Below are 10,158 nucleotides of genomic sequence, written 5' to 3'. Positions count from 1 at the left end.
AAAAGGAGACACAACCATTGCACCTGGTGCAGTCCGCATCCCCCACACTCCCTAGTGACACCACTGAGTGCCACTACTCTTTACTGTCCTGATATGTAACCCACATTCAGGATAAGAGGCTGCCATCCAAACTAAATACAGAGAAACAGTTCCCAATCAGCAAAGAGGTAAGTCAAGGCTGCATACTTCCATCCTATTTATACAATCTGTATGTAGAAAATATTGTATGCAGAACAGGCTAAAGCAAAATTTCATGGGGAGGGAGAATTTTATTTGTGGAGGCAGTGCCCTCTTTTTGCCTCCCTTCCAGATTTGCCCAAGGTCCTGCTCCACAGAGCATTCTGCAATATGGCAAGGAACAGTGTGAGAACATTTCAGCCACACAGGCGGCCCACAGGAGGCAGAATCTAGAGATTCTGGGGAAGTCAATATGCTACCACCAGAGAGAAAGATTAGCCTGCTGTTTGGCCCAGTGGAGTTGACATATGATTCCATGCGTCATCCCACATCCTGCTCAGGCATCATTGGGTGAAGCACTCCCTTTACAGATCCTCATATCACCGTGCTTTGTCCAGAGGTCAGACTTGTGGAGAAAAAAGCCATGTGGAGCTTTGCTGTTTCTATTTTCTGCCTCTTAATTGGTGAGTGTGTCTCCAGAAATTTTCTTATGGGTTGGCACTTGAATTTGGGATCCCTGGTGCCACCTTTATGTGTATCTCAGTTAGTGTCCCCTAAGACTGTACAGGTTTCCTTCTTCTTGTTCCCACCTTTCTTGCTGTTTCATGACCCCAGTTCATCAGTTCACAGGAAACTGGTGGTGGTTTACTCAAATTCAGCTCCATTGCTGAACTTTGCATAAAGGAGGTGAGTGGTTTATCTCCAGTGAGAGCAGTGCTTTTTAATCATACCCTTGTGGAGGACTGCAACTCCCTTCATCCCCAAACAAATGGAGGGATAGGTATTGTAATCTCACAACCTTTAAAGTAACCAAAGTAGAGACCCACCGAGACAGAAGGATTTGGGGTAATACAGAGGGGTCAATCACACTTTGTTTTTCAGATAGCAAATCTCTCAATGACAGTTAAATCCGATTTGCCATTCCCATTTGCCACCATTCTGGATCAAAATGGAGGTACCTCCATTTCCAGAATCGATTCAATATTGCATTCACACTTCCGCAGATGCGAATTGCTCTGGCACTCCCAAAAAGATGTGGTTATTTACTTGGTGATGAATGCACCGGGTAATGTGTTTTCACCACCACCCCACACACCACACCGGGTGCATTCGGGTCATGGTGTGAATGACCCTGAAATAACCCAGTTTCCATAGCGGGTTATTTCATAGTGTGAATGACCTCAGAGTGTGAGACCTTGCAGAGTAAGGAGCTGCCTCTTGGAGTGGGCAGAGTACTACAGGGACCCAAGATGTGAGTGGATGTAATAAGGTTGCTTCATCAACATTGTCTACGAAATGTTGTTGGGTGCCTTCATATCATTTTTGACTTATGACAACTCTACACAGTGTTTTCTTGGCAAGAGAATGTTAAGTTGTCCAAGGTCTGAGTGGGGACTTGAACCCCGTTCTCCAGAGTTGTAGTCCAATGCTCTGACCACTATACCACTCTGGATCTCATGAAACTAAAAAACTACTTTATTATATATCATATAATGCAGCTGATAGTTTTGCTTACTTTCTCTGCTTGCTTTGCCCCCAAAAGAGCTCAGTTCATCCTCTATGCTAAGCAAAGCACATGGCAGACACAATCTCAGTCTGATGGCTATCAGACTTAAATTGTGTCTGTCATATATGTGATGACCTCTTACTCTGATCTTCAAGAGAGGCTGACACCAGAGATCATCATCAATGATAGGCTCAGGTCCCTTTTCCCACTTGGAGATCCCCTGCTGATCTCTGGAGAGTCCAGGGCCCATTGCATCTGCCCCTTCCCATTTCTATCTGTTTGACTGTTCTCTCCAGGTAGGGGAGCAGAGAAAGCCACAAGGAGGAGGAAGGGCCATGACTTTTATCTCCCTTATTTTTGTATCTCCCTTATTTTACCTTTGGCAAGGCAGTACAACCTGGGCCCAGTGGGTGCTAAGGGAAAAAGCAGTGGCAACAGTAGTGCTGTAGTTGAGCCAGAGTAAACAGGGTCAAAGCACTGGGACTTTTTAATAAGCAAGGATGAAACATAATTTGCACTCCCCTTAAGTATTGGTTGACCCCCCCAAACTCCTAGCATTCTGCACCATTGGCCATGCTAGTTGAGGCCGATGGATGTTGGAATCCAAGACATCTAGAGGACACCAGGAGGTATAAAGCTACTTTCTGCTGGAGATAGAAAACTGTTTTGTTTGTGCGATATGGCTGAATGCGGATTTATCTGTGATTGATTTAAAATATTTTAAGTATACTTTTCAATACAGCTTAGAACTTTTCAAAATAATGTACAACTTACATTTTTAAACCTTTTAAGGCTACTTTTCAAAATGATTTGCCAAACTCCTGCCCCGCACAAGATACCCACCATTAAACCGCCTATTAAAACAAGAAGTAAAGCAAAAATAGGAAGAGCAGCAGCCACAAAAATTGCTTACAAAATTCATATAAACTAAATAGTTTATAGCTCACCATAGGTACTCTTTCTTAGCTCTAGGAGAAATTACTGTTTGATTCTAACTGTCTGAATACCCCAACACTGGACATTGTAGTTTGAAAAGTAACTTGTCCATGCTCTGCCATTTCTAAAACCAGGAAACAAAGTGTAGCTCTAGTGACAGCTTTGGGGTCATCACTGATAGGGGCTTTCTTTCTACCAGATTTATGGATCACATGCCTTCTTTTGGGATCTACTGCTGCCAACAGCAAAGCAAGTTTTTCAAACTGCTGAAATTCTATGAAATCTGTGATTTAAGTGACAAAAATAAAGCAGCGTATAGGCCACAGATACCAGTAGTTATCAGTTTTTCAGACTGCTCAGTTTTGGTGCTGGGGATGTTGTTGAACCTCTTTGCTTATTTATTTTAGCTTGAGCTTGGAAAATTACTTTTGAAAATCAATTTGCTTCAGCTACAGTTCTAAAGTATCCAAAAGGAGCTAATTTCTCTCCACCTTGAACTCTCATAAAGCTCAGTCAGAGCCAGACAGCTGTGACTCTCCTGATGCTTTTCTGAACAACTCCCATAATCCTTGCATCATTGGGTATGTTAGTTAGGAACAATACGTGTTATAGCCTAAAAACACTTGGTGGCCCACAAGGGTCCACTGTCCAGCTCTTTAGCTGCTATGCTGGACCTCAGAGAGGAACAACCAGTGTCTTCCTAGGAGATATAGTTAAGCTGCAGCTCCATCATCGCTGGTAGGCTTTGCCAATGGTGAATGATCACAGGAATTGAAGTTCCTTAACATTTGGAAGGCCACAGATTTGCATCTTTCTTTTGTATGTGGAGTATTCTAGACAGTCAGGAAAATCTAGCTTTGCTGCTGTTGTTTTGCACTGTATAAAGGGCTTTTTCAAAGCTGTTTTCTACCCCATTGTATTACAGGGTTTGCCCATGTTTCAGAGGAACTGAAACCAGTGTTTTCTGGTGAGAGGAAGGGGGTCGGAGTGCAAGATGGTGTTGCAAGAGGAAACAGCAGCTGATAGGAAACTGATTTGCACTCAGACCACACATGGCCTCCCCTCCTCCATTTGCTTTGTTTCAGATATTTGTATGTTCACGGCAAAACCTTTTCCATGGGGTTCCCATGTAAACCAGAATACATAATAAATATTACATCAAGTACCAATAAAAACATCCTTATAAAACTAAAAGCATGAAAACATTATGACATTTTGAAAGAGGAACATTAAGCAGTGCCACATATTAAAAAAGTAGTTTGAAACCATGTAATTTTGCATGGTCTGGCTTTTTAAAAAGTCAATCAAGAAGGAGCTGGGCCTGAGGCAGGAGCAGAGCTTGGATGTAGCAAGTTATAGCTCATGCACGTAACTGCAATGAGTTACTTTTTTTGGTAAGAGAAAATGCAAAGGTGTATAAACAGAAGGTAAAATCAGAGCAGTGCCACCCAAATAAGAATTCTGTTCCCCCAATGAAATTTTCATTTGGTGACCAAATTTCTAGCATTGCAGTAACTTAAAATTTCAGACTACAAGTAGTGAGCAATTTTCTGCAGAGGAATTATTCTTCAGAGAAAAATGTGGGTTTTTGTGTGTGTGCAAAAGCCTGTTTCCTGGGCAAAAAAATCGATATTCCATGCAGAAAACAAATTTCATATGTTTTTTTTTCCCCTGCAAAAGTATTTATTCATTTATTGCACTTATTGTCTTTCTCCCAGAATGGGATCTTCTATGTTATTCCTCTACAACACTGTTTCTTTCTTAGGAAACCTATTGTCTGTGTAGAAAACAGGCTTTTTGTGCAAAAGGTCCATGGGCTTTCTCTCCGTGGAATAATTTGTAAAGGCTCAGAGGTGGTTTTGTCAGTTCCTTCTTCTGAAATATAACCTTCATTAGCTTGAATTTGTTGGCAGTCTCCCATCAAAATATTAGCCACAGCTGACCTTGTTTAGCTTCCAAGATCACACAGGATCTGGTGCCTTTAGGGTATCCAGATCTTTATATCCAGGAGAATACTGCAGAGGAATATTACTTTTTTCCCTACAGTAGGAAGAAATCTACCATAGTTACTTGACCTTGCATGTAAGGATGAAATACACTGAGGATTTGTGTCCCTAACAAATAGCCTTATTGCGTGACAAAAGTAAGCCAACAGGCAGCACAGGAGAAGTGGCTTTCTGGTTAGTTTAGTTCTCCTCATGATGTTATAGCACTTCTGTTCTTGCAGAGGGAGATGGTTGTAAAAGCATGCCTTTTGCCAAATGGGTTTCTCTGGCAGGACAAAAGCAACAACAACAACAACAACAACATTTATTTATAACACCCTTTCCACCAAAGACGGAACATCAAACAGATATAATAAAAAACAGGCAATAAAACACAACACTATGAAAATATGAAAATACTAAAATAATATGCTAAAACAAACTCCTTATCAGTCACTAGCCATCTCAGCAACCTTAGGCATGGAGCAACTCAGCAGTCTGGCAAATTGAAGCGGAAGGTCTTCAATCCTTTACGAAAGTAGATAAGATCTTCCTCTAGGTACAAAGAAAGGCCATTCCACAAATGTGGAGCCAGATCCGGATATGTTTGCAGCCTTGGGAGAGCTGTATGCATTGGTGGAATTGCCAATAATCCTTTGCCTGTAGATCCTATATTCCTAGATGATGGAAACCATGCTAGATGAGCTGCTAGAAATTTGGAGGAGGTTAAGGGGAGAGGGAATCCACAAGGGGAAGAGACATGAGTATTTGGGGAGATTTAAAAGAATCCAAACAGCACTTATTCTGGATTAAAACCAGAGGAATAAGAGAGCAAAATGGCCAATCTGCCAGTAGGATATTAGAATAGTCCAGGTGTGAAATAACCAAGGCCTGGATAAGCAAATGGATAGTCTGGACGGTCAAAAACCTATGGCGCCTATGGTTATTCAAAAGATGGAAATTATATGCCTTAGCAGTAGCCACAGTAAAGGGGTGTAGGGACAAATGATAATCCAGGAGGACTTCAATGTTCCTGGCAACTGAGACAAGAGCCGCTGTGTACTCCTGTAAACAGAATGAAGGGCATGAAAGTGGGGCTACTGGAAATTCAGAAATAAGCGATGTTGTTATTTATATGCAAATAGGTATAGTAAAAGGCATGCTTTTATGACACTCTCCCTCGGGTAGAGAACGGAAGTGCTTTAAGGGCATACAGAGAGGTAAGGGGAAAGCCGCTTCCCTCTTGCTGCACGTTGACTTACTTTTGTCATGCAATAATGAGAATTACATTGGAGAGAACTGTGAACCTAAAAGATAATTGCATTCTGATCTGCACATTAGCTTGGCTTTTACTGTGACTTTATCTATTTGGAATAACATAACTGTCCTCTTTTTCCCTCCTTTCTTACAGTTAGAACAGCCACCAAGGAAACAGGTGAGGAATTTCATGAAACTTGAAATTATTATTTTTTAAAATAATGAATTTTACATGACATGACCATAACTAGACCTACTTGCATATTAATAACAACAGCACATCTTTCCGAATTTCCACTTCCCACCCACACTGCCCCTATCACAAATGCATCGTGTAATATTCAAAGCGCACTGGTAGATTTGCATTAAAAACAGTAGTTTTAAATTGGGAACATTCACATCTTTTGTTATTTCCTGTTTATTGATGAGATTTTAAAAGGGGTTTTACTTGTAATAAATGAAACGGAGCTAAAGGGGGTATTTCTTGGATGGGAAAGGAAGGGTTTCAAATCGGATTGGGAAGGGAAAGAAGTGGAGCTAAAAGGGGTGTTTCTTTGATGGGAAGAGAAGGCTTTAAAATCGGGTTGGGAAACTCTTTCACACACACACAAACTCCTGCCTCAAGGCACAAAGAGTGAGGAAGAGTGGGGCATTACAGCGGTACTTCTTTCAGGGTCTTTCTAACCAGTATTAGTGTATTGACCCATATATGTCGACCCAGGATTTTAGGGTCAATTTTAGGGCATAATTTTCTCAACTTATAATAGAGTATATATGGTAAGTGTAACTAATAAATAAATATTTTAAACAACAACAAAAAAAGAATAGAGGCATATAAAGGGAAGCAAATGAGGAATTGAAAAAGAAAAGGACAAAAGAAGCAAAGGAAATAAATCAGAGCATGTAAAATTTTAATGGTGCTGATGGAGGGACACTACTAACTGGAGAAAGATGTTCTCTGCTCTGTCCACCTGGAGTTGTAAAAGGTTTTACTAGACATTTCATCTCATGTTACATTTCAGTGAATATTCCAGCTCTATTTATTGTGTTCCTCACAAAGCAAGGCTCGCTGGGTTTTACTAGGTACCAATTCTGTTTCAAATACTGTGACCTGCCTGTAAACATTAGGCACCCTTGTAAATAAAAGAGAGGGGAAATGTACTGGAAGAGTTGCTCACCCACAGCATCACCTTTATGGACAACAAGATGACCCCGTACCTCCCAATTGCCCCAGTTTGGCAGAGATAGCCCTGATCAACCCTCTGTTGTCCCATTTTCCCAGCTGCTTTTAAAATGTCCTGGTTTCAAACTCCACCTTCAATTGACCCCTTTGTCCTCACTTATTTCCATTGTTGCTGTTTGAGTTCAAAGTGCAAACGTAGTTTGCATTCAACTCAACAAGGGGGAGAAAGAGGGGATAGACTCTTGTCCTTCCTGGTAAGCTCAGACAAAAGCAAACTACAGCCATCTCCCTTGGAAAGAGAACAAACATTCTACAGTGGCATGCAGAGAGACACAGAGAAAGCTGTTACTTTCCCCCTTATCTCATATGATAAGGCTGCAACAGATGACCTGGCATCATATGGTGACACAGCACCCTCTGCTCGTGCTCTGAATGTATTTCATGCCACCCCTGATAAGTGAGGGACCAGGGAAACAGGTTGCACTCAGGTCTGTCCTTTCCTTTCTTACACAGGGCATTATGGAGACTGTTACCATATCACCACAGACATCATGGTTGCAATTGTAGCCGGAGATATTCTCCTCACTGCACTTCTCCTTGTCCCGGTCTATTACTGCACTCGTTCCAAAGACACAAAGCAGAGTGACACAAGTAAGTGAAACATGTCTGAGTGACTAGTAACCATAAGATCAGCAAAGAAGAAGTTATAGGATCCTCCCCAGACATCTGTGTGTACAGGGCCAGCCTACCATTTGGTGGCGTGAAGCAGCTGCCTCAGACTGAAGATTTTAATAGTGTTATTACATAATTTAAATGTTTGCAAATATGAAACTCTGACCATTATATAGTACTGACACTGATGAGCTAAAATTAATGGTACCTGGGAGCTGGGGATGTTTAGCCTGGAGAAGAGAAGGTTAAGAGGTGATATGATAGCCCTGTTTAAGTATTTGAAGGGATGTCATATTGAGGAGGGAGCAAGCTTGTTTTCTGCTGCTCCAGAGACTAGGACCCAGAACAATGGATGCAAGCTGCAGGAAAAGAGATTCAACTCAACATTAGGAGGAACTTCCTGACAGTAAGGGCTGTTCGACAGTGGAACACACTTCCTCGGAGTGTAGTGGAGTCTCCCTCCTTGGAGGTCTTTAAACAGAGGCTTTTGCTTTGATGGAGAGTTCCTGCATGGCAGGGGGTTGGAGTGGTCTCTTCCAACTCTACAATTCTATGATTCTATTATTCTGTGTACCAGAGCTTTGAAAACAATTTCTTCTTCTTCTTCTTGGACTATTACTCCCAGAATTATCTCAGCTAGTGGTCATACTGGCTGAGGAATTCTGGCAGGTATACTCTAGAAAAAGGGAAAGTTTTCAAACTCTTCAATAGCCCAAGTAACAACCCTCACACATAATTTGTTTTTTGTTGTTGTTGTGCGCCTTCAAGTTGTTTCTAACTTATAGTGACCCTCAGGTGACTCTCATGGGGTTTTCTTGGCACGTTTCTTCTGAGGGGGGTTCCTATTGCCATTGCCATCCTCTGAGGCTATAAACCCAGTGGGTTTACATGGCCAAGCCAGGATCTGAACTCTGGTCTCCGGAGTCATAGTCCAATGCTCAAACAGCTACACCACATTGGCTTTCCTACACACTGTATATGGCCTAACTGTCATACCTTATGTTTTCCTACAGGCGAAGCAAGGAATTACATCAACATGATTGGAAAATATCAGTGACATTACTTCCTATCTGACTCTGACCTCCAGTATGTATCTACATTGACATGACCAGAAGAAGCTGTTTCTACAGGACAGGAAAATGTGGAGGATGGGGGAAACTTGGCTAAGGATGACCTCTCCTTGTATTAGGCACCAAATTTCTTAAAGTGTTATCTGAATGGGAATGGAGATTACAGGAACAACGTATTGTGTTTCCCTGGTTTTACAAGGTGGAAGTACTGCGGGTAAGGCCTAGAAACAAATGCCTAGTGAAATGCTTACAGTTTTCTGTACTGAAAGATCATTTAACAAGCAGAAATCAGCCACATGTATTTGGACTAGTCAATCTCCAAAGATACATCACTGACTTTTTTATTTGATTATTGACCGTGTGTAAAACACAAACTAGTTTGCGATCTGCTTACCCTCCTCATACAGTGGCATCACTGGGGAGGGCATGGGAGATGCGGACTCTACTGGACCTCTGCAATTTCTAGCATGAACAACAATACTGTATAAATAAAGTTAAGTTTCTGTTTTTCCTTGTGTTGCCAGTTAGATTTCCACCAAATTTGAAAGCTGTGCCTGAGGAGTTGTGTTTAAAATGCAGAATATGTGGCACCCATGAAGTCTATGGTGGGGGGATCCAGAGGGGCACCCCGCTAATTCCCAGAATGGCTGGACATTGTTGTAACATATTCAGAGAGTATTTAACAATATAGCCTACCTAGTGTACATGAAATTCAATTTAATAATAATAATAATAATAATAATAATAATAATAATTATTTATACCCCGCTCTTCAGCCAAGGCTATCAAAGCGACTTACAATTTGTTAATTAGTCATTTAAGGGCATTCCTACTGGGGCACCCCACCAATTTCTGCAAAAATGGATGATTTACATCAGATTTGGAAGGTATGTCTGAGATGGTCTGACCCAAAATATAGGTCATATGGTGTATAAAAAATCTACTTTTGGATGGGCTGCTGGTGGGGAGGACCAGGACATAATTCATGGCACAATGATAGTGCTATATTCCACTTTTGTGATAACACCCCATGGACTCATAGTATTAGCAGTTTAGGAAGGAGCATTTAGAATGTCAGCCAGAGAGCTCTAGAGCATCACCAAACTACAAACTCCAGGATTGCGCAGGGTTGCCATGGCAGTTGAAGTGGTATATAGCACTAAATTTGTATCATGTGAATGGGCCTCAGCTACATGTTTCCAGCCAATAGAGCATGAGGTTGCTGCAGCCTCAATCCGGCCAGTAAATGGGTGGTGGTCTGTATAGCCCCTGAACCTGGGCTGTATAGGGCTTAAGAGATGATAACCAGAATTTTGAAATGTGCTCAAAAATAAACCATCAGCCAGTGGAGGTACTGTAAGAAGGGGGTCG

At 41.6% G+C, this 10,158-nt stretch overlaps 1 long non-coding RNA gene across 1 annotated transcript; it reads left to right on the top strand.

The window, feature by feature from the left end:
• The first annotated feature begins 559 nt into the window (after positions 1 to 559).
• LOC149304896 (uncharacterized) lies at positions 560 to 9,298 on the top strand. Its single transcript, XR_016271886.1, has 4 exons — positions 560 to 641; positions 6,017 to 6,040; positions 7,559 to 7,696; positions 8,731 to 9,298. It is a non-coding gene; the product is annotated as an uncharacterized LOC149304896 (long non-coding RNA).
• Positions 9,299 to 10,158: the final 860 nt, after the last annotated feature.

This window comes from Sceloporus occidentalis, unplaced genomic scaffold (assembly GCF_023333645.1).
Source record: "Sceloporus occidentalis isolate IW3139 unplaced genomic scaffold, rSceOcc1.0.p SCAF_13, whole genome shotgun sequence".
Lineage (NCBI taxonomy): Eukaryota > Metazoa > Chordata > Lepidosauria > Squamata > Phrynosomatidae > Sceloporus > Sceloporus occidentalis.
The sequence above is the reverse complement of the archived record's forward strand: the minus strand, read 5'-3'. Positions and strand labels throughout refer to the sequence as shown.